Source organism: Arvicanthis niloticus, chromosome 15 (genome assembly GCF_011762505.2).
Source record: "Arvicanthis niloticus isolate mArvNil1 chromosome 15, mArvNil1.pat.X, whole genome shotgun sequence".
Taxonomy (NCBI): Eukaryota; Metazoa; Chordata; class Mammalia; order Rodentia; family Muridae; genus Arvicanthis; species Arvicanthis niloticus.
In genome coordinates this window covers 13302265-13327239 of record NC_047672.1, presented here as the reverse complement: position 1 = coordinate 13327239, position 24975 = coordinate 13302265, and the positions used below count along the sequence as shown (strand labels likewise).

Here is a 24975-nt window from a genome sequence, read left to right as displayed (position 1 = left end):
TACCCCTATCTAATAGAAAGAGGAAAGAATTTCCATTCTGCCCTAAGACAAGATCTGCTTCTCTAAGCCTACAACTAGTCACAGTCAATGCCTGGCTTTAATTTTCATCCATTCAATGAGCGTTTATAAAGTTAACTGATTTCAAACCTAAATAATATAAAGTCAAGCATTTTCTCAGTGGATATCCATTTTGTGTTGTGTTTGACACAGTTCGTGGATTTTTTTTTTTTTTTAGGACTAAACATTGAAGCAACTTTGAAGCAACTTTGAAGCAACTGAGCCCCAATTTCTTCACTACACCCAGAAGCTAATGACTTCCAGAGGTAGACGCCACAAAGAATGCACTGGAACACTGGTCACCAGGTCAAGGGTCATTTCAGGAAGAGAAGGTCACCACTTTCAAGTATTTCAGAGGTGAAAAGGCCACTCTCTAAATACCATGTCCTCCACACTGGCTCTTCACAGTGCATACTTGTTGCAATGCAGGCCGGAGTTGTCACTGAGGCAGACACAATCCACATGAAATTCTTCAGCCTCCACTAGCCAAGTGTCCCTGTTCTGTCTTGGTTGACTCCCCTGGAGACTACTGTGGATGAGTGTTTTGTCTCTGGAATAAGTGACATTCACAGTTCACAGTGCTGTGCAGGCACCTGGGGGCTCTCTGGGACCCTTCCAGGATTTGTATCTTAAAAATACCTTTCATAACAATGCTCAGATATTAGCCTCTATTCACATGCAGGATAGTTTTTCTGGAGACAAGTCAGGATGATTTCATCATCTTTATGACCAATAGAATCTGTATTCTTGTATCTAGAACATTTTATGTGCAATATGATTAATATTTATAGCAAAGCCCAGATAATCTAAAGGCCATCACTAACTGTTAGGAATGTGAAAAGGTCCCAAGACCAGCACGTTTGAGAACCAGTGGACTAAGTATCGCATCTGCCCCCTACTCCATCTCTTCCAGGATAGCTCTACTGTGTCTGTTTGCAGATAGTTCTTTTAGCTCTCAAATGACTCCCTATTGAGCATGGCATGCCAATATGGCTGCACAGATCCCAGGAGCAGAGGCTTGGTCATTTCAGCAAACAAGAAACTAAAGGAATACACATTTGTCACTTTTTGCAAGGTGACCCTTCATAGGACCTAAGCCACAGATTACATTTTGTGTAGCCAACATAATTTTAAGCATTTTTTGTAAAGAAAGACCTAGCATATATTAATTTTAAGAGCACTTCCTTGCTCTATAGATAGCAAAGGAAAAAGAAGAAAGTGGTTGAATTAATTGCATCAGACAAAGAATATCCTTGGGAAAGGAAATGACTACCGACTCTTAAAGAGTGTTTTACACACAGGCAACTTCAAGAACACATATGGTATTTAACACATACCTGTTACAGAATGGCACATGAGTTTACCTTTTCGTGAGCTGTGAGTCATTCTCTTGCCCAGGAGGTTTTCTGAGTTTCATAAATATTAAACATACTCCCTAAATCCTAGCAGGTGGTTTTTACAAATATGAATACTATTTCTCTGTTTCACCCCCTATTTCCTACAGTCTGTGTATTGTAATTGCCAACTATCATGAAAGGGAGATTCTGCATAGATAAACATCCTGAAAAACCCATAACTTAGCTACTTCAAATAAGAGACATTCATTCATTCATTCATTCATCCGTTCAATTATTCATTCATTCATCTGAAAGCAGTTTTGAACCACAAGTCAGAAATTATACTGAGCCTTAAGAATTTACAATAAAGTGAATTTATCTTCCAAATAGCTAATATTCTAAAATAGAGGGAATTGAATTTATCCTTAACTTTATACCAGTGTTCTTAAAAGTGCAATCGTACATCTTTTGAAGAAAAGGACAAGATTAGATAATCTGCATCTTTTGTGTCTTACGATATAAACCACATATCATTGCTTATTATCATTTGTATATTTTATATGCAAATAGAAACGCCCATTCACTGGGGCTGTCCATCGTCTTTGGTAGACTGGAGAACTAAGAGAAAGGAGAGGTGCTGACTGAACCTGCTCGGCTCTGCCAGCTCTTTTGTTTCCCACGGGGATGACCAGATGCCACTCAATGAAACAGAAGACCTGGCAGAACCTAATCAGCTGCCAACGGTCAACAGAAAATTAGAAGAGAGCTTTTGCGGACCAGGAAATAGTTGGGGAACAGAAAAACAAACAGCTTGAATGTGTTATTTTAAAATGAGTCAAGGCCCGGTGCCATGAGTGATGGCCTAAGTTAGGACTCCCAGCGCGGTTCTCAAAAGCATGATTCTGAGTCAGCGTTACAGTGAGGGGAGCCTTGTGAGGATGCTTGCTGCTGTCAACAAGCTTCCAGAGTGAATCACTTTATGGTGGAAGAACCGTGGGACTCGGAAGGTGGGGACTTGGCTGTGCTTCAACCCCTGCATGCACGCTGTCTTGGCTTTTAGGGCAGGAACTGTGTATTTGCTGTGGCGGTGATACCCTTGGGCTTTCCAGATGTGCAATGATGTTTGACCCGTTGCAGATGCTGAAGATTGCTGGCTTTGCTAATTCTGGGACCCTTTCTGAAAGCTTGCTTTTTATCTCTTTCTTTGATGTCAAGCTGTTTGTCTTCATTTCCTACGGCCTTTGGGGTGATTACCACTAATCTCTTTCTTTTTTTCCCTTTGCCCCCTCAATTTTCTGCTTTTAATTCGCTGTGGCCCAAGTGACTGAATAAGTGGCCTCATTAGGAGTGTGCGTTAATTAAGAGTCAATTAGACATAGTTAGAGTGCATCGCCTTGTGACTGGTGTTTCCGCTGCTCCCAGCCTGCTTTGCTTCCTTCCTGCTCCTCAAGCTGAATTCCAGAAGGTTGAGGTTGAGGGACATCTGACCTCTGGTTAAGTGGGGCACAAGAATATTTACTTTCTTGTCACATTTCACTGCTGTCAAAGCTCAGAGGATCTAGTCTGTCCCCAGAGAAGCCAGTGTGCTTAATGATTCAGGACACCTGGGTGTACTCTGTTCCTCCTGTGTTCTCCAGGTTCAAAGTGATTTACTGGAAGGCAGAAAGGACAGCATCCAGGAAGCAGGAGAAAGGGTTTTCTCTCCAGAATGGAGCAGAAAGTAGGATTCAACTCCTCTGAAGGATGCACTAACTTTTGGTTCTAGAAGGATCTAGAGCTGTGGGCCTCAGATAGCTTCTGGGGATTCTTAGCTTTGATACCCACAAGGACACACCTGGTTGTGGCAGGGGACACTGGGCTGAGTATGGAGAAACATTTCTAACACAGGAGGCATATAGTGTCTCACAACGGGAGCCATCCCATGCAAAAACGCTGCTTTATAATCTATGGTAGCCCTTGGGTAGTGATATCTCAGGACCCAAACATTTCAGCAAGTGCTAAATGGCACTGGGGTAAACCAGAAGGTCATAAAAATTTCATCTTTATCCTCCATGAGCAAACAGGATTCACTTGCCTTCCCAGCACTCCGGGAGCCTTCCTCTTTCTTCAACTTGTATAAACACGAAGCCTTCTCAACGTAGCTATTCTGTCCTTCCAAACTTACACAATAACCAAAGTAAATGTTAACAGAAATCCAAAGACGCCGTGGCTTTACCCCAGACTACTTGTGAGCTTGTCCCAGAAAAAAAGGAGGGGACAATATTTTCAGCTAATACTCACCAGGATGTGCATAGCTGCGGATGAAGGGGGAGGAAGAGGAGGAAGAAGAAGAAAAGGAACAGGAGGAAAAAGAGGAAGAGGAGGAGGAGGAAGAAAAGGAACAGGAGGAAGAAGAGGAAGAGGAGGAAGGAGGAGAAACAGGAGGGGAGAGTAGGGAGGGGGAGGAGAAAAATATTTAAGAAAAAACAAAAAGTGAAAGGCACTTGTCCACAGTGCCTGACCACTCCACCATTCCTAGTGCTTGATTACAGTCTGCTTCAACTGATGCTCTTACTGTGTCCAGCTGGTTTTCTTTCGTTACTGGTTACTTTTCTTTGAAAAATCTAAGAAGCTTCAAGCCTTTCCCAGAAAGTCACCAGAAGCAGAAGCAGAAGCAGATCCCAGATGCCTCCTTTCTGGTCTTGTTTGCAACACTGCTTAGTTGTTTATGCCTTTGTTTTGTTCCAGCCCTTCCTGTGTGGAGCTTGACCTCACAGCACTGGACTGCTTTTATCCCTGAGCCGGCTGCTGTGCTGGGTAACAGCACCCTTGTGATTTAATCAGCATTGTGATGTCCCAATAATCTCTAGGTAGGCCTTGTGTTGTGAAAATTGACCTTTAGAGTGCCAGAGACAACAGTGGCCAAGGTGTCTAGAGGTTTTTGTAGGAAAGAAAACAAGTTGTTCATGAAAAACCATGTCAAGTTTGGAAGGCATTTCATCTGAATGCACCAATGTCACATGCTTTAGCACTTATAGGGAATAACGCTTTCTCAGCCAAGAAGATTGGCTGCTAAAATGAGACCACTGTCTCTGACTGCTGATAAAACATGTCATCCTCACCGCACATGACAGGAAGCTGAAAAGTGACCTTCGATCGGGAGACCTGGGTTCAGATCTAAGCAGGCCACATTTTATTCTCTTGAGTCTCCGTGTCCCCAGTTGTACATGAGTCCTTGTCTAGCTTGAGAATGTTCATGTACATCCCATTAACTGATGCTTGGGAAGCACTAGGCAAGAAGACCACATGTACGGTCCACTCAAGAAATTAGAGCTATTTTTGCCGTTGTTTTCTTGAAGAGAAGGAGCTGGTTGCTTGGCTCTTTCTGTCTCTACAGTACTGAGGAAAACAGCATTAGCTGATCTCAAGTCAGGTTGTTATGGTAACTAACTGCTGTGAGAGATGCAACCACATAACGTGTGCTCTAAGCCAAGGCTTCTTGAGAATGAAATATGCGATCTTAATAATTATTACAGGACATTTGATAACCCTAGGTATTTTCTGGATCGGTGTACCAGTTTTTATGGAGGAGGAAAATGAATTTTATGGAGAAGCAGTGTGAAGTGACATAGCCAATCTCACACAAGCTAGTAATTAAGGACAATCATGTGAAATTCTGGTATCCTTAGTAAGCATGGGGACCCGTTCTCTTCTGTCTCTTCTGAAAAGATCCCACATTGTCATCTCTCATCTTTGACTGTAATTTGAACCAGAACTAAAGAGTCTGTGTAGATCAGTCTTCTACAGAAACAGTTGCCAGCTGTCTAACCTTAGCCCCTCATGCTGCTGCTAAGAGATATTTTTGGTTTTCTGGTTTTGTTTTGTGAAGCAAGAGTCTCGATCTATACTTCAGGGTAGGCTTAAACTCATAGCAACAGTCCTGCCACCTCCTGGAGCACCGTGCCTGACCCGCCATTTTCTTTTATTATTCAGTTGTGGTTTGAGAGCAGGAGGGGGAAAGCAAATGCCTTCACCTCCCATAAAGTAAGGGGTTTTTTTGTTGTTGTTTTTACGTTTGCCTATTTATTTTGTGTGTATGTGAACATACACAGATATACACACAACATACATGACTTTCATGTGGAGGTCAGACAATAATTTGCAGATGTTTGTTCTCTCACTCTACAGTGTGGATCCTGGGGTCTTGGGGACTTTAGCTCAAGGTGTCAGGCTTGCTGGCAATCATTGTAACACACTGAGCCACTTCACCAGCCCAAGGAGCTTCTCTCAGCTCTCTCTCTCTCTCTCTCTGTTATTCTCTACTCCCTTTTCCTCTGAGTCACTGGTCCACCTTCAGTTCTTAATCAGGGCAGGGGATCCTTCCAACCATTTTCCCAAAACATCACACCAGGACCCACTTAGGTCTCCATCCCCTGGATATTGCACACATGACTGGTCATCTTTAGTCCCTGTTGCGTGCAGGACATGCATAAGTCATGAAGAGCTCTCACTTCTGGTGTTGAGTTATGTAGGCAAACACAGCCTGTGCAGAATTTAAGTTTAGAGACAATGGCTCCAGAAGGTCAGAAGGCACAGAGGTTAGGGCTTCCTGGGCACACCATCAACTTATCTCCCCAATGGAGAGCATGTTTTACATCCACAGTCCCAGGAAAGTGGAGCTGGATCAACACAGCTTCTTTACGCTTGTGCTTCTGTGTATCAGTGTCATGCTGCTGCCCTACTAAGCCTTTTTGCCTTGAAAAAAAGATAACACAGTCATCTGTACACATCACTCTGGGTTTTGCGGTCTGGTGTGCCCATAAAGATGGCAGGCAGAGCACTTCAGAAGCCTTGGATCCTCAGGCCATTTCCTGTGGAAGCAGAGAAGGCATCAAAGCTATCCCATCATTCGGTTCAGGGGTGAGCAAGGCAGTGTCTGGGGCAGCAGTGAAGCCCCTAGAACTAGTAAACAGTAGCTGCTGGAAGGTTCTCCTGCTACTCTTAGGAGCTAGCCCAACATCTTTCCCACATTCCATGGTGTGTGTGTGCTATGCACATGGGTTATCTCTAGGGTTGAAATATGTGAGGATCTTTCCACATCTCTGATTAGAAGACCATCTTCAAAAGAAGCAATTCTGACATTTAGATGGCAAGCTGCATTTACTTAGAAGTAGGTTGAAAACAAATGAGATCAACCAGGTGTGCTCTGAGAAGATACCAGTTTAAGGATGCCAGTTAGAGAAAGGATTTGAATTGTGTGCTTAAAGGCACGGACTGATGTCAGATCTGAATTCACGTCCCACCCTACAACTCTGCAGCCTTAGGCAAGTTTTCTGACCTTTCTACCTCAGTTTCCTCCTCTATACCTTAGGAATGAATTCCTCCAGGCCAGGCTCACCTCTAGTGGGCACAGAGGCTTTGCCTTTAAAGCAAGATCTTGTAGCACTTCTGCAAAGTAGTCAAGAATGCATCAAAGCTCTGTTTCTCTGTGTGTGTCTCTCTCTGTATCTCTGTCTCTGTCTCTGTCTCTGTCTCTGTTTCTCTCTCTTTCTCTCTCTCTCTCTCTCTCTCTCTCTCTCTCTCTCTCTCTCTCTCTCACACACACACACACACACACACACACACACACACACCTAAGATTTAGAGTTCTGTGTAGATGTATCGCTTCTAGACTTTCTAGCATTCCCAGAAGGTAACTTAATCCTTAAGAGCAGATAAAGCTTCTGGACATGTCAGCAACAGCAAGCAAACATGTTATCAAATAGTCTCTTTAAGCTTCACAGACATATTATCCTGAGCTAAAAAGCAACCTAGATAAGGTTTTTATATTGGAAGATGGGTTGCACCCTGAATTGATGGCTGCTGCTTTCCTTCCCCGTGGGCCTCAGTTGTCCTTTGGGAGAGGGCTGCCACCGTCCTGCTGAGACACTCAGACAGTGGGAAAGATTCCTTAGAGCAGAATGACGGGATATTTGGTGCTTTTTCTGCAACATAAAGTGGAAGGATCTATTTAAAACAAACTGTCTTTAACTGCAACCAAGCTGGGGCTCTAACCCTGCAGATTTTCAAGCCTGCTTGTGGGGGACAAGGCACAGACCCAAATGGCAAGCAGTGCAGAACCCTCGGGGAGAGGTAGACGCAGTGGAGGCCAGTTCACCAATTAGGGAAGAAGTGAAACAGATGATGCCTGACATGGGCTGGAGAAAGAGGAGAGGTTTCGAATACACATTGAATTCTGTTTTCTCCAAAGGTCAGCTTTAATCAAGTTCCCATGTAAATATTACCAATATAAACCAAGTAATGGAGGTTAAATGGCTGCTCTGGAGGTCAGTGACTCTTGGTCAAGCTGGAAGATTTCACATGAAATGGACCAGTTGTAATATACCTGGAGGGCCTCATGCCCAGCCATGAAACTTGAGCCCCCTGCCTCCTCTAGCTGTCAGATGGAGTGTAGAGCGATAGGAGGAGGGGGCAGGGCAGAAACCAGATGCAGAGGGACCCTGAGGATTTTCTAAACACATTGAGCTTAGACTCTCTGTGGCTGGGAGTAAAGGGGCAATCTCAGGCGCATTTGATATATAGGTTAGTACTTCCTGTTTGCTGATGTCATTATGAAGGGACACCTAGCTGTCCTAAGAGGATTTCGCCTCCTTGGTTCTGGGAATGCTAGAAAGTCTAGAACCGATACATCTACACAGAACTCTAAATCTTAGAGGGGTGTGTGTGTGTGTGTGTGTGTGTGTGTGTGTGTGTGACAGAGACAGAGACAGACAGAGACAGAGAGACAGAAACAGAGAAAGATAGAGACAGAAATACAGAGAGAGACACACACAGAGAAACAGAGCCTGTGAGCATGCATAAGTATGTGTATGTGTGAGAGTGAGTTGTGTGAGTGTGTAAGTGTGAGTACATGACTGTGTGTATGTTGGGGGTGGAGGCATGGGTAGGAGTCACATGTGTATACACAAATGTTACCTGTGCATTAGGAGGCTTGGATAGCTTCACACTTTCTTAAGAGTCTTTAGCAAGTCACACAGTCTCTTAGCCTCCCAGGAAAGTAGAGACTTTGTCCTGGAAGCTAAATTAGGTAAGCTTCAACTTGATAGTCTGCTCTGTGACTCCAGAAAAGCAGACAGAGTATGTTAAGAGGCCACAAGAGCAAGCATGGCACCACTGCAGATGTGTGATCCATTCACACGGGATGGGGTCACTTGGGAGAAGGCAATCGCTGGGACGGCTGGGTGTCTGGGAACCCTTGGGTTTATAGTTTCTATGACAACTGTGTATTCTGAGGCATAGATGGCACAGTGTTCCCCCATGTGGAGATCAGAAGAATGCTTTGAGTTATGGAGTACTTCCCCATGTCTCAGGCATGCAATGTCACCAAACCTTCATCACAACGTCATGAGACTGGAACTGTCACTCCCATCATCTAGGTGAATTTGGAGACTGACAGTCCCCTCAGGTCATACACAGAGAAGAGTCTAGCATGGCTTGTTCCAAAGCACCCTGGATGGCATTCACACAGCCTGGCTGCTTTGTGCCTCTGGAAGCTGAGAGCCCAGAGACAGGCTGTGCAAGCTGTAAGCGAGATGGCACCCGTGTGCGGTGGGCTTCAGCAAGCGGGCGCCTTTCCTGCACACAGCAGAGGGGAAAAAATCAAATAATTGGGAATAGTATGACACATTCAATTTTTTTTTCTTTCAAAACCATGCTTTCTTTGCTTTTCCTAGCCAAAGACTCTCCTTCCCCTTATCTAAACAATCAGAGAACTTGGTTCTCTCAAATCCCAGCCGTCTCTGCCGGTGAAGGTTATTATTGGCTTGGTTAAACAAAGTGCTTGTTTATAATAGACATAATAGATGACAGAGTCATTTTGAAATTACACAGTTGGTGTAATAAAACCAGTTAAAACCTTATTTAAAAAATGTCACAGTTGGTCAAATGCATTCGTAGCGCGTGGCTTAGTTTTCTGTCTCCTCACAGAGGAATATAAGCATATCTCAGTTCCCAGAGGGAACAGAGGGTTAGTGGGAAGGGGTAAACTTTCCACTGGCTTTTCTGCTAGCTGATCTATACTTCCATGAATGGAATCAGGGCCTACTTAACCCCTTCCCAGGCCTCCTCTTAGCCTTTTTTTTTTTTTTTTTTTTTTTTTTTCAATATCGCTCAAGTGCAGAACTCTCAAAATTCAGGAGCAATGTAAGAAATATATATGGTATTATATAGAACATGTTTTAGAGGCTCGTGTAGAAATTACACACCAGAAGCCAAATGCTCACAACTGGCAAGCATAATTATTTTTTTCCTCCTGTCCTGAGCTTAATAATGAAGTAAAGAAATGTGCTTCGTATGGCATTAGTTGACACATGTAATCACTACACAAGCAGAGCAGCGTAGTACTCTGGGTTGAAGTCCCTCACGTACAGCTGTGTCTGCCCTGGGATGTGCTGCTGGAGGGTGACTTCATTCTTTCCACAGGCGATGCTTCACCGGGGGTCTGAAGTCTGGATTCGCCTGACTGTACCCGCTCAGACGAACCATCTCAGAACTGTGCCTGGCCTTTGCCTGCAGCTCCGAGATGCCACCTCTAATCCACAGTCCTGCCATGAATTTGTTTTTTGTCATAAATGAAGCATGGGGCTGTGCTTTAATTTTCCCCACTGCCCTCTGTCAAGTAATAACCATAAATATTGTCCTGAATCATTAAGTCACAACCTGAAACCTGATCCTGCCCAGCTCCCAATCAGACGGCCATCTGGAGGATGAAAGGACTCTATCTGGGTTTTGGAATGATCCAGACTCTAATTTGTAGCAACAGTCTTAACAGGCTGTTTCAGAGACATTAACCAGCAACTTGTCTCAGATTCTCAAGGAAAGCGCATTGTCCACAGTTGGCGACATTCACTTCAGGCAGAACTGTGAACTGGAACCGATGAAAAACTACCAGGCTTTCTGGCTTTCAATCAAATGCCACATTCTTCCATGGACACTAGATTTCTACCCAAGGGCAAGGATATATGCATGCCAGTGCATGCACAGTATATCTCTGAATAGTTTCCATGTCATGAGGAAAGCAAACATTTCAAGAGAGGAAAACAAACTGCACCGTCTACGGGCAAACAACAACACTAGACATATAATTTTTCCTACCACCCAGAGGTTACTTTCCCAAAGAAAATAAATCCTATTCTTTTTGGCTGTAGAATAAATTTGTAAACACAAAAAGGGAGCCAGTACCTAAAGTCTGGCTATGTCACTAGAACACAAGTACATGCCTGATTAAGAGGACTACTTGCTAACAAATTACATAAATAACTGAACATCTGGATTGACAGGAGAGCAAAGCAGCATAGCCAGGAGATGCCTCTCCATGTCCGCTTGACCTTGTGTGACAGGAAAGCCTATCAGAGAAACCCAGAGTGTATGACCTTCCTTCTCCTCAAGTTATATAAACTGACCTGAATATCTTAATGTAGTCTACTGTGTTGTAGTTAACTTTTGAGCATGTAAACACTTGATAATAAAATTAAGCTATTTATGTACAAGGGACTAAGGAAGCAAGTGAGTCAGTCAGCTGTGAAGGCCACTCCAGTGGACACGGTATTAATTTACATTCTTCTGGGAAGAAAATTTCATATCAATATTCAGAAGCTCTCTTCTTTTGCCTCAAAATATGGTCCAGAGCCTCTCATTCACGGCAGTTAATAGATGTATCATTGGCATGAGTAAAAAGTGAGAAAACATAGATTAAAAGAATTTTGAATGCATTTCCCGACTTGATTGAATCCAATCTGAACATATCTATGTTTTTCTAAAAGGTTCCATAATGTGATAAAATCACAGAAATCTGAATGTGGGCTGAGTGTTCAATCACATTAGGGAATCCCTTGCAGATGTGATGATACTGTGATCATTTTAAGCTTCTCTTTCAGGGATAAGTGCTTAAATATTTATGAGAGAAATGACACGGTACCTGAGATTTGCTTTCAAACATTAGTCAAATAGACAGTGGTAAATATAGGAGAAACAACGGATGACATCATGAGAGAAGACAGATGAAAGACTACCAAAATAATTATAATTATTGGAAGAGTATGGTGGATGTGATTTATTACCCATTCTTTTAATTTTATCATTGCTTGAAATTTTATATGAAATGATGGTTTTAAAATGAACTCAAAATGGAGGAGAATACTCTCAGCAAGAGAAGGTGCCTTTCCTTCCTCCTCCAGCTCCAGGTAGAATGTCTGAAGGCATTGGTTGTCACAGTCGCAAGGCTGAATGGCACTCCCATAGACAGAGGTCAGGGAAACTGCAAAGCACCCTGCCATCCTCAGGACAGGCCCGTGGCAGGCATTCTCCAGACCCCAGAGCCAGCTGTGCTGAGAGGGAGATGCCTGGCTTGGCTGGGGAGGGGGCAGACTTAATGCAAACCCATAAAGGCTGGGGCTAGCTCAACCCACACCAAGAGCCCTGTGGGAAAGAGGATGGCAGTCAGTTTCCCCTCAGCATGGGAGAACCTGGGCGTATCCAGCTGAGTCCCAACAGTGATGATTGGGGTACTTGAGTGCATGGCCCAAGGGGGTTACCAGGAGGGCAGGAAAGGCTGCCAACTCCTTGTCAGGATTCCCAAGTAAATGCTGGAGAGGGGCAGTTTGGGTGGTCCAGAATTGGTGCTTTCCCAAAACAAGCAGAGACGCCGGCATGCCCCACTGACTCCCAGTGCGGCCCTAACGTCTGGCACTGGAGTCCACATTGGCTCAGAGAGCTCATTAGTGAGCACAAAAAGGAAGGGCAGAGGAGGGTAAGACCAGATGAGTGGGAGAGGAAGAGCTGTGGAAACTGCTTCATCTGTTGGTCAGAGGGTCCCAGCTTAAAGTCCTGGCAGTGAGGAAAGGCCTGGAGCAAGGGCTGGGTTCAGGCCTTTCCCTGCCTGGCTGGATACTTTAGCCAATCATTAACTCCTTAGAGTCTAATTTCAGTGCTTCTGAGCAAGGGCTTGCTTCAGTCAGAACCAGGTTCAAATCTACCTCTGGCATTAACTGGCCATATGACTCTGAGTAAGTCATTGAGCCACGCTGTCTTAATCAAGAAAACCATTTTCAAACAAGAATGGGGGAACAAGGATGTCCCATCAGCAGGAGGAGGCACAGAAGAGCATTCTTTGTTGTAAAAATTAAACAGGTGTCACCGCATTGATTCCTGGGTCCAGATACCCACAGTGTAAAGATTTGATGGATGGCAAATTTTATTGTCATCTCTATCTTCTTGTGGATAATCCACAAGCCACAGGGTACGCTATTCCAACACAGTTAGTTGTCATCACCACCTAATGAGGTCATCTGTGGTCAACAAAGCCCCTTAGAAACAATGACCAGTAATCTAAGAGAGGCATGCCACCCCTGCTTCCTCATCTTTACACTTGAGCTCAAGAGTAGAATGCCCACTGGATCACTTACTAAGTTGGGGCATCCAGGAGGAAAAACCAACTTGAAAGAGCTTGAAAGCAGTTATTGGAGTGGATAAATCTACTTTCAGAGAAGTGACGTGCCACTGGCAGGTGACTTTCTGTGTATGACTTACAGTGGAGAAGAACCCCTGTTCACGTAAGGGGTTGGACCATCGGGCCCCTTGGGACAGGGCCATAGCTTTACTGTTAGTAGGTTCTCTCTTTTACCCTCCCCACCGTTCCACTGCCATACAGTCTTGAACAGAGCTCTCAGATACATATTTGCTGGGTCAGAAATATCTTAAACACTTTAACAAATCGCTCAGGCATCCCTGGTAGCCAGTCTGGGTTATATGCGCCACCCCTTTCTGACCTAAGCCCTGGGAAGCCCCAGGGGACATCCGGAACGGCTCATAGCCTTTACTGTTTTTCTAGAGACCTCCTCAGACCTTTTCAATATGAAAAGTAGAGTGTGGCTCTCTGGAGACAAGTAATCTAGTGGGTTGTTGACTCTGTTTCCAAAAAAGTGACAGCTCCACCACTGTGACAGATGATGCATCTGAGTTTTGTCCTGAGGCAGTTGCACCCCCACAGAAGCAGGGGGAACAGAAATCTTTAGAGCACTGCCTCAATGGTCTAAAAATGTCCTCTTTCTTGGCCTGTTAGAAGTTTAGCTTAGTTTGGGGTCAAAGGTCAGGTTGATTTTAAAGTGTTCCCTCCCAGGTCACCCCAGCTGGGAAGGGGACCCTCTGGGCCTGCTTTGATTTAGTCATTGCCATCTCCTGTCATCAACCTGTGCTATTCTTCGTGCTTTCCTTTTCCTGATGAGAAGTAAGTACTGTAGTTACTGGTCTGTGATGGATTACTGCCTGTCTTGTCTTCCCTTCAGTTAGTTACTCTACCAAACCCAGTGCCTGTGCAGCCATCTTTCCATTCCTTGATCTGGGCCTGTGGCCATAAGGGGTCTAACTACTCCATGTATTCTGAGAATGGACTTCGTAGAATCTTCCTGGGCTTTTCTTTATCCACCCCACTCAGGCAGCAACCGAGAAAGGCTTGCCTCCCAGTCATCCCAAGCTGCATGGTGAAACTGAAGATAGAGGTAGCCTTGTCTGGATCTGCGTCAATGACACGAGGGATGGAGTCTGAACTGTGGCCCACTCAGGCTGAAGGAGGTCTCTACAAACAGGATCAACTCTCAGTCCTTGGGAGGCACCCAGGCTTGTGTAGCAGGGAGAAGGCAGCTGGATCGGAACTCAAATGGCCTCTCTTCAGCTCTGATGTGCCCATGGCCATCAGACCTGATGACTGTGCTACAAAAACCCATCTGTCACCTCCTTTCTGGACTGTTAATGGTTGCAAGGTATTCCCAAACCCTGCAGCACAACAGCCTCAGCTGTGACTGGACAGCAGGCACAGTGTACTGGGTCAAAGCTGGTCTCCGGAGCCATACTGCATGTATCTAAACTATGCTTCTGTGGCTTACTGATTGACTTCAGCCAAGTTACTCAGCCTCAAAGATGCTGGCATCTCCTCATCCATAAAGTAGAAGTAGCATCTACTAGCAGTAGTAGATGATCCCACTGGATCATCTAGAAATGAAATGAGTTCACATATGGGACGTGCTTGTACCAACACCGACATACAGTAAACATTTATAAACCACGCAGATGCTCAGGCATCCATGGGGGTGGTGGTCCATGATGGAGAGTGGTAAATTCTAGATGCGTATTTCAAGCTCACTAGACAGAGGTGTTAGAACTTTTACTTGGATATACTGTCAAGGGCGACCACTTGACATTCACAGGACTAGGCTACATTTGTGTCTCCAACTGAATGGTAAGAAGCAACCAGAACCCTCCACACAGCAATTTTTCTTCAAAGCTGGATACCATCCTCAGTAAAATACCTGGACATGTTCATTCTTTTGGTTACATATGCTAATGTCATTGCTGTTAGAAGAGCTGAGACAAAGCAGAGAAGAAGGAGCTCTTTGCGGATAGCCATTCTCCAGTGAATATCAAAAACATCTATAGCTACATATCCATATCCTATCCATAGTCATACGTGGGTGTTTGTGACTGGGGTAAGAGGTTACAGTGATGCAGCTAAGCACCCTACAGTGGGCAGGACAGCTTCCCCAAGCCCCACCTAAGAATTGTGTGCCCATAATAGCAGTAATGTTCACTGTACATTAACCATGTAGTTAGTATAGCTGGAAGGCATCACATCCCAGGGTCTAAGGCTAGTCACCCTTAGGACTAGCTCCACACTATCCATATGTACACAAAGAAGGGATTACAAACTTTAAATGTTTTCTTTAATCCCAACATCAAACTAGTACCCTGAACATACAGGGCATGAAATGCAAAGTCCTTCACTGCCATCCCCGCATCTCCAAACAGAACTTAAATTCCCATGCAGTCGTTTCTTGCATGTGCAAAGAAGAAAAAAAATCCTCCAATCTTTCTCAGTCAAGCCTTCTCCATGTTATGTGTTCTTCACGCCTCTTCTGGAGGCTGTCTCCTCAGTGGCTGCCCTGGGGACCCCCTCAGCTTCCACGAGCTGCTCAGAGTCAGACACAATGACTTAATCTATTTACCAGTGTCCAGTGACACGGTAGGTGATTAATACATATTAAGCGACTGAATGAACTATTGGGTCTTTCATCAGTACATATTGCTGAATTAACTGAGTGACCAAATCGATGGGGATATCACTTGGTATACCTGGCTCCTGCTTTCTTCCCTCTGTGGTTGGTTTACATAGTACCTTCTATATGCCCATCATTGTTCTGGCTTCTAGGGATCCAGAGCTACATACGGTGTAGTTTCTTCCTTGCTGAAGTCTTCACCTAGCTGAAGCCACATGTCCACTAATTGACTGGCTTCCTTTCTCTTTGCCCTAATTCTATTACCACCAGCCCTTTCCCTCAAATCTAAACTACACTCTGCTCATCACACATCACTTTCCCTCATCAGCTCCCATTCTCTCCTGTGGAAGATACTACGGAGGGCAGCACTGTCAGGATACACTTTGCTGTTTGTCTTCTCCATTCCACCTCGGGACTACACTGAAGCAGCACTTGCTTTAATTCCATGTGTCCACTCCTGCCTTTTACAATTCATTGTCTCCATAATCACATGAAGGAAACTTTTTGGCAGTGGCGGCAAAGCATTCTACTTCCGGTCTTCAGAATAATTGCTTCCTGTGCTATAGATGGCCTGGAATCCACTGTGTAGCCAGGCTGGCCTCAGACACAGGGAAATCCTCCTGCCTTTGCCATAGTGCACCACTATCCAAACAAATAGATTTATTTGAAAGAAACAAACTTGGCAATGGACACAAGCCCCTTCTCTGACATATTACAATCTCCATGAGCAGCAGTGTCCCCTTGGCCTCAGGAAAATGAAACCCAGCTCACAGCTGGTGCTCATTTTTAGTGAACGTGGTGAGATCTTTACCCAGTGTGGGCACTTAAAAGGTTCCAGAAACAAATGATGCCTCTGGGTGTTTGTGATAGCTGAGAAACACTGCTGTCAAAATAGGGACAATTATGAAGAGAAGAAGAGCTAACCTTCTCCATGGCATCTGTCCCTGAGCGAGCACCGTGTGTCCACAGTCCTTTCCTGAGTTCCTGTGACACAAGCAGATGTCAAGGACTCTTCAAGACAGACAACTTGGGTTCCAGTGTATCCTGTCCCCCTTCCAGCTGAGTGGCTTTGTAAACATCACAGGTTCATCAACTGCTCAAATGTGGAGTGGAGCAGGGATGCTGTTCCTACAGCTGTGGTCTAGTTAAGTAGTAAGAGGGGATGGGTACAAAACAGCATGAGGAGCACACAGTGGGATGCTATGGCTTCCACCATGGCATTGCCCAAAACTAACCGGGCCCAAGTGACCTCTGCCATGTGACCATCAACAAGGCTCTTCAATGACAGAGCTGTTTCTCTGTGTAACCCATAGTCAACAGACAGCAGGACACTCTCCATCCCACCTAAGAGACTGCAATTCCTTAGTGTCTTAGCTAATTAGAGAATTCATAAAGGCCTCCTACCCTCACTGTCCCGCTTTACACGGTGCACTCTGAATAGAAACAAGCCCTATCCTTCCCAGCCAGGACAAGCGTTATGTGGGGCAGCTCGGGTACGTTATCGCATTTCCCAATCCAGAGGAGGGGCTGCAGGCAGCTCCTGGGAGGAGGTCTCACAGAGCAGAAAACTCCTGAGCAGAGAAGCCAGGGAACATATTTTAAGCAGGGTGGGAAATTCCTGTGAACTGCATGGGCTACAGCAAAGGTTCATGAGAATGTAATTTTATATGGGCCGATTGGAGAGTCCCCACCCCAGATAAGCCGGGAACAGAACTCGTGAGAACTGGGGATAGGAATTCAGCCCTGAGGCCCCACACCACTTTCCTGTAGTGCCCTGCTTTCATTCTTCTCCTAGATAGCACACAGTAAAACATAGCGTGAATCACAGCTCTCCTCCAGCCCAGGCTGGACAAAACAAACGCTCTCATGGCTCTGTGATGGAGCTTAACGCCGTCAGCGTGAGGATGTCAGGAATAGCACAATTCAGGAATAAGTCATGTTATTTCTCACTGACCTCTGTTATTGAGTCGATAAAAGTTCTCCATTAAAAAAAATACATGCCAGTCTCCTGAAAATAAGGTTCAGAGTGTTTTAGAAATAAGTTAAGGAGATTCCTTGATTGCACACAGCCTGCCATCCAAAGAAAGCGACAAGAATTAGTCTATCACTTGGACAGAATGTGGTTGTGAGTCTCAGTGGATCTTTCTTGTTCTTCTCCTGCAATAATGAAGGCATTAAATTACCAGGTCAGAGGCCCCAATTCTCAAAGAAATAATATCAGTTTATTATTTCTAATCTTATTAAGTTAGAAAATAGTCCTGAGATGTAATGTCATCTCAGAATGGCTGAAGTATCGATTATGTGAGGCTGTTCTCATGGATAATTCAAGGAGCCTGATTTCATTTAATTTCAGTAATTTTTAAAGCATTCCAACAAATTTCCTATAAAGCAAATAATCCTAAATTATTCCCATAAATAATGCAGATGAGTGGTCAGATTTACTTTGTATTTACCGGTTACACATTTGGTATTATGAGTTTAAAAGGAAGAGATTATTTCCAATCCCGTTTTCCTAGTCCCCAGTGTCTTCCTCAAGGCAAATAAGCCTTTAAAAATATATACTGCAATTCAAAAAATTAAACGCAGACATTATCAAAATAGGACTTGTGACAGTCCATTGATGTTGTCATTTTCTTATAATTGTATTACATTTGGAGCTGAAGTGACTTGACAGGGCCCAAGGAAACCACAGAGCAGGCAGCGTAGACTGGCTGCAGCCAGAATGAGAGAATTAACCCCAGTGGAGCATATTCCTCCTGCAAAGAAACAAAGCCATATCAGGGGCAGTGCAAGAACAAAGGTTCTGTCTGCTCAGCCAGAAGCCACACTCTCTCTTCACATTTAAGACAAATGGCCTTAGACTCCCATGCCCAAAGTCTAACACTGAAGTTAATGAATACCTACTAGGTCCAACACCAAGGCTCAGGGTATGAGATTGACCAAACTATACTTCCTTTTTTAAAGATATTTCAACTTGATCTGTAGCTCCATAATGAGAGGCTCCAGGGAATGATGTCTAGCTGGCCAGCGGCGGCCTCCTCTCCATGAACAGAGAGGACCAGATCTAAACTGTCAATATCTTTTGCTACCACATTGTGTCATGGTGCCTTTGTTCCTCTCTCCTTTCATGAGAGTATTTGTTTCTTCACTCATCAAGAAAATTTCCCAGACACTGCCACAGGCAAAAGGAATACAGCAAACAGTGAGACTTTTTTAAGGTCTAGTAGTGACTACAAGCAGACTATAGAGGAGAGCGGTGTGAGATGCATTGACAAGGGTAAATAACAGATTCTGTAAGACTGAAAGGCTTTTGGGGAGATATGATACCTAAGGTCAGTCTCCAAATGTGATGTTCATAAAAAAGGGAGATGGGCACGGAGTGTGGCAGTCCTGACAGAGAAGAACAGCATCTCCAAGAGCCGAGAGGAGAGAGAGAAAGACAGGATGGGAAATCTCTAAGTAATATATTAGGCATTCTCGGTACAAGAGGAAGTAGAAACATGGTTGCCCAAAACACTTGCATAATGTGCTATAGTGTTGGATGGTCGATTGGGTTAGGGTCAGCTCCAGCTCTATCCCATTGGGGTTCCTGCTCCTGTGGCCTATGGGTCACAGAACAGCCTTCCCACAGCCTCCCACTCATATCTCCCAAAGGTTTTTCATTAAGCTCTGCCCATCTCTGTTCCCAAGATGCTGTTGTGAGCCATAGGCAAAGCACCTTCATTCAATTAATGAGCCTGGAGTTACAGATCCAAACCTGAGACTCACACCCTCAAGAATGCTTCCTCTCAGGATATTTATTAGTTCAGAAGACATGTGTGGGCAGAGCATGTTATTTAGTGACCTGTAATGCCTGAATAATGATCACAATAAATCAGCCCTCATTATTATGTGCGGCAGAGCTGGACGGCCCAACTGGCTAGGTAATGAGGTCTAATTTAATGCCCTTGTATTATTCTGCACATGTTTTCTGAGAATTAAAGGGTGGGGTGGGGGGGTGGTCTCATGGATCCAGATGCCCTGGGATGTTCTGCACTTAAGAGGGCGGGAGGGGTGGGCAAGTGGCACAAGCATATGTTAAGAGTTGGAGAAAGAGCATGGTCAGCAGAGCTCAGCCTCTCTCAGTGGGTTACAATGACACCCGGTTCATCACGGCAGCTTAAACAAGAAATGCTGATATAGGTAATTATAACAAGCAGCAACATCCCGGGAGCTATTTCTTGGAAGTACAAGGTAAATTACATAGTCAGGAAATGCCAGCAGTGGCCAAGACATCAGAATCACAGCGTTAAGGCTGAGGCTGTTCCAGACCTTCCAACATGAGCCATGCTTCCTAGACAAGACGATAAATGAGTCTGTCCAAAGTGTCCAAGCCAGGAGAGATGACTCCCAACTCATTCTTCTTTGAACATGACCAGCTCTCATTTCTTGCTATGAAGAGCCTTTGGCCACAGCTACCCATTATTGTGGCTTTTAATTCTCTCCATGTAGCCAGTCACATTGATTACCTACCATCATTAGATCGGCCCTGTCTCATCCGAAAGTCAATGGAGAGTTCAATTTTAACCATAGGAAGCACAGAGATTTGTTCTTAAAGAGGTCAAAGACTGAAATCACTTATCTGCTGCCGATCACACCATGAATCTTTGCTTGATGTTTGTTTCCTGATGGCAGTGCACGTAAAACAAGAATAGTGTAGTGTAGATATTCTTCTCTAGAGTCCCGTAGAGCCACCATCTACAAAGCCTTCAGTGGCCTCTGGCAGTTATAAAATGTAACACCTGCATGTGACACCAGGGGCCAAGCAGGCCACAGTGCTTCCCACTCTAACCTATCTCTCTCTCACACCTCTCCCTTGCCAGCTTCCAGTCCTCTTCTGTCTGTCAGTGTGGTTAAATCAAACGGGACAGATGTACTTCCACATGCCAGGCAATCAGGCGGAGCAATGGGCTCCCAACAAAACACAATGTTGAGCACAGATCCTTCTGTCTGTCCCACATCTGCCAAATAACAACCTCATCACACATCTTCTCTGAACAGCAGCGTGAGCATTTGTTTCTTCATAGCCCAGAAAAAAAAAATGATTTCTTTGTATTACCTTTCATCTTGAGTGGGATTCATAAAATGGGTTGCATCCTGAGACCTCTTGGTTCATAGTCAAGCATGAAACGTTTTATTAAAGCCATGATGTATATTGTACATCCCTAGTACAGGTGCTGGGAGATACCTCATTATATTCTAAAATGCTCTAGGCACCAGAGGAAGAACCTATGGACCTTTAAAGGAAATCCTTTGTGATTGTTGACTATGCATGTTGGTGTAAACTAGCAGTTAACTGAGTATTTGTTGTCTTGTGGAATATCATGAGTGGGGCTCCGTGTCTACTGGGCTGTCAAGGCTAGTAAAATCTGATACTCTCTTGATTAGAACCCAACATACTGATATGACGTGAGATATAGCAAGACCAGAGAAGGCAGACCTATACAGAGTTCAGAGTGATCCCTGTAAGTGAAAACTGACACTAACCTAAGTTAGCCTTGTAAACCATTTGGAATGATGTCTATAAAGACAGCTGTAAGTAAGTAGGATTGCAGTAAACTCAGCCTACCTAGTCTTTCTCTAGCATTGAAATAGGCACCTATGCCCTCTTGAGCTTACACTGTGCGGTTATCAGTGTTAATAGAGGCTCCTGTATGAAAGAAGGGTAAAAAAATAAATCCATCTTCAAGAGCTGCAAAGTTATGCCTCCCGCTTCCAACACCCTTTAGTCTCACACTTTAGTCCTTTTCAGAACCACGGAGGCCGGTTACAAAAAAAAAAAAAAAAAAAATCCTGCAGAGATGATCCCAGAATTCCTGACAAGAAAGCTTCGGAAGGTCTTAGAATTCATGTTCCTGGTGGTGGACCAGTGACCATATCCGAGGAGGTGCTTGTAAAGTATTTACAAGTGTGTTGGAAAAGCTCTGCACCCACCCCTTCCACGAGCAGCCGCACTGCCCTGCTGATGGCTCACAACTATTTAATTCCATGTGATCACCTGCCAGCTTCACCAACTTCTGCTGCTGGTTTTACAGGGCTGTAACATGCCCCTCTTGATGTTAAGAAAAATCAGCTCAGCCTTTAAACCTTTGCTAAATCTGCCCTCTGGTTTTTCTCTCCCATCTCACCATCAGTCCCTGCATGTGCCTGAACAGGCAGCATATACGTATGTGTAAAAAAAAAAAAAAAAAAAAAAATAGACTTCTGTTATTTATTTGAAATAGGTCAGACATCTCCATATTCACAGGCTTCTACTGCCCAAAAGAGGAAAAAAAAAAAGGAACTACAATAGAATAAGTAACAGTCTTGAAAGTACAATCAAATCACAAGATTAAGGTGAGCTTCAGAGCACATAGTGATATGTAAGTACGTGTATACTACACAAACACACACTCACATAATATTTCAAAGACAAAGGCTAAAATATACCAGTTCTTCATAGCCGTGACTTAAATATTAAGTTTAGTCTGAGTGCATAGTTGAAATCATATCAAATACTTTTGTGATCTACACCATCAAATATGCTCCAAGATGAATGGATAAAATGGATTCGTGCGGTTTACAATAAGAGTAAAAAGGCAGAAGACAAGCAGGCGCCATGTTCCCTGGCTATGAAACTTCTCCCCCAGGAGCTGGAGGAAGGTGAGTAAAGGAAAGAATGCATGGAAAGAAAACATGACAAACAAACTCACTGGCCTATGGCCTCTTGAGACCACACGGGCCTCTCTCTTCTTTCCTTGACATAGAACTCCCAATCTGATGAGAAATCTACAGCCTGTCTTCATCTATTGTCTGAAATCGTGTCCGAAATTCTGACTGAGCAGAGGTGTGTGCTTAACTTTTGAAACTTTGGAAACAAAATAAGTATATTCACTCCACATATTACTAAAATGTGATTCAATTCAATCCACCAGTAGTGTTTTTAAAATAAAAGGTGATTTCCCACTCCCCATTCATTTCTTATTAGAGCAGAGGTGTTTCTTCTGTGGCACTTAGTTTTCCTTCTCTGGAGCTGAGAGTCATGGAGGGCTCAGGCAGTGGCCGACAGATGCCTCTGTCTGTCTTCAGTGTGCTTGGTGATCTTACCATGAGTGCTCTCCCCCAGGAGCATGACAGCCTCTGGGAAAGTGTGACTACACTTTCATTCCCATCTTAGGGTTGCAAAGTGGTCTAACTATAAAAAGACCCAAGAGCCCAGGAAAAACTTGAGGAATGTTATACAACAACAATCTCAGGGTAAGTCTAGTCTCTGCTTCCTTCAGATCCTGACTCTCCTCCTTTCAAAGTAAAGGACCAGTTGAGAGGTTTTTAGAAGTGTGACGCTCCTCTGGCTTTCTGACATAGTAAAACCAGTACAGCCCACCAGCCTGTTTTTCCTTGTTGTGTTCTTTCTCTCTTCCTACACTATAAGCAAACTGGCCAACGTTCAATTACTTTCTATTGTTTCCTGCTCTGTCTGGATAAAGGTTGTAATTCTGGGACAGACCCAATTAGAGATTTGATGCTCTACTCTGTGCCAAGTGAAAGCTTTTACAGGACTTTTATAATCTGACATTTCCCAGGTGAGCATGCACAGCGACTGAGGCGCCTAATTACCTGGAGAGATGCCTGTCTTTCCAAGCTACATGTGTTTCTGGCTTGGAGAACACGGCATAGTCCCCGACTTCGTTACCCTAGACATGATTCTTTTGCTCCACACTGTCATCTACACTAAACACTGTGAGGGGTTCACTGTTCCTTTCTGCTTCTCCACCCTAAAGAAACTTCATTATCCAGACCCTGGTTTGCCAAAAGGTCGGATTTTCTTATCTCTTTCAGAATTTCCCAGACGAATGTCTACACTGTTCAAAAATAATGATAACTTCTTTATTTTATTAGAAGAGATTAGGGACCTCGATGGTATTATAAAAAGAAAATCTAATTTCTCAGTCATGTCACGGCCCAACATGATTGCTTCTGATTAAAAGGTCTGCTACCTATAACAATGTGGGAACCCAGACTCTTCCCATAGTCTTACTCAGCACCTCTAGTAGGCAACATCCGCATTGTCCCAGAATAATTTCCATTGTAACCAGACAGTAAGCACAGTGGACCTCAAGTGTGATGTTTAAAAGGCCAGACCCAGAAGAGGCACAAGTCACTGTCACACATGTTCTTTAGCCTCACCCCTAGCTATGCAGCCACTTTGCTGAAACAGAGACAGGAAAATGTATGAAGCCTCAAGTAGCTTGGGAGGGAAAAGAAGCGAGTTATGGCTATTCCCCAGCAGCCTCTGCTCCAGTGGCCTTTACAGGCCTTTTGGACGTTTATCATGGCTAGCCAAGGGGGATAGAAAACAAAACCACCACCACAACAACAACCCACAGCTGACTTGCTATCTCCTAGCCTCTTGCTTAAAAAAAAAAAAAAAGAAAAAAAAAATCCTGTGTCAGCTTAGGGAAAACATACTTGAGAGGAGAAGGGATGGGAGGGGAGAGAAGAGAAGACAAGAGAAAATGAGAAAAAATTCTCCAAGATCACAGGATTTTGTTGCCATTGACAGTTGAGCACTCAGAGAAGTCACTGCTAGGTGGCCTACATAATCTTCACACCTTGTCAGTGTGCAGCTGGGTCTGGTTTGGGTCGCATCTACAACCCCACACCTTCCTTCCACTCTTTCTTCCTCTGGTCTCCCGTGCCTGACAAGAGTTTTATCTAAGACATGTGGCACTGTTGATCTGGATGAAAGAGCTTTTGGTGTCACCTCATCTGCTACCAACTGTGAAATGTCTGCTCTGTGTGTGGAGCGGACCCAGGTGATGCATACATGCCTAGATGCTCACAATGTAGACAACAAAATGCCAGAACTGTGAGAAAGAATGGCTGGATGATAGCTGTGTGGTGTGAGGAACCAGTGAGTTGGCCGTCCCTCAGGGCCTGGGAATGATTAGAATTTTGAACCCTGGGAGACCTTGTTTCCTACCCTTCCTATTTTGAATGTAACTTTATCTTGTTTGCTTTTATGGATGCTATGGACTGGAAACCTTTAACACCAAGAGACTGCTAACATTTAATTTGGTCATCATTCAGCCAGTTTTGCCAATCCAAACTGGGCTTGGAGACCTCATAAAGGGAAGGGATCTGAACACTGCAAGAACACATGAATTCACCACCACCTCCTCTCAGATGACAAGCATAGGCCAAGGGAATGGTGAGGGTCAAGGACAGGGCCAGTTTTTCTCTTAGACTCTTCTTCCCTGAGAATGTTCACCAGAATGGGCTCACTCCTTATTCCCAATTAGAAGATACTGGATTTGGGAAGAAAATGAACACCCTACTGATTTGCTTTCTCATTCCCACTGGAATGTCATATTGTTTGCATGACAGTGCTCCTTAGAGGTCTATGTCCCGTGCAAACTGTGAAAGGCATCTCTCCACAGCTAGAAGACATTAAGAGAAAGTAGTCTCCAGCCATCAGC

General features: G+C 44.2%; 1 long non-coding RNA gene across 1 annotated transcript in view; it reads right to left on the bottom strand.

Moving 5' to 3' along the window:
• LOC143434514 (uncharacterized) overlaps positions 1–24975 on the bottom strand; it is a 116759-nt gene that overhangs the window by 23929 nt on the left and 67855 nt on the right. The window lies entirely within an intron of this gene.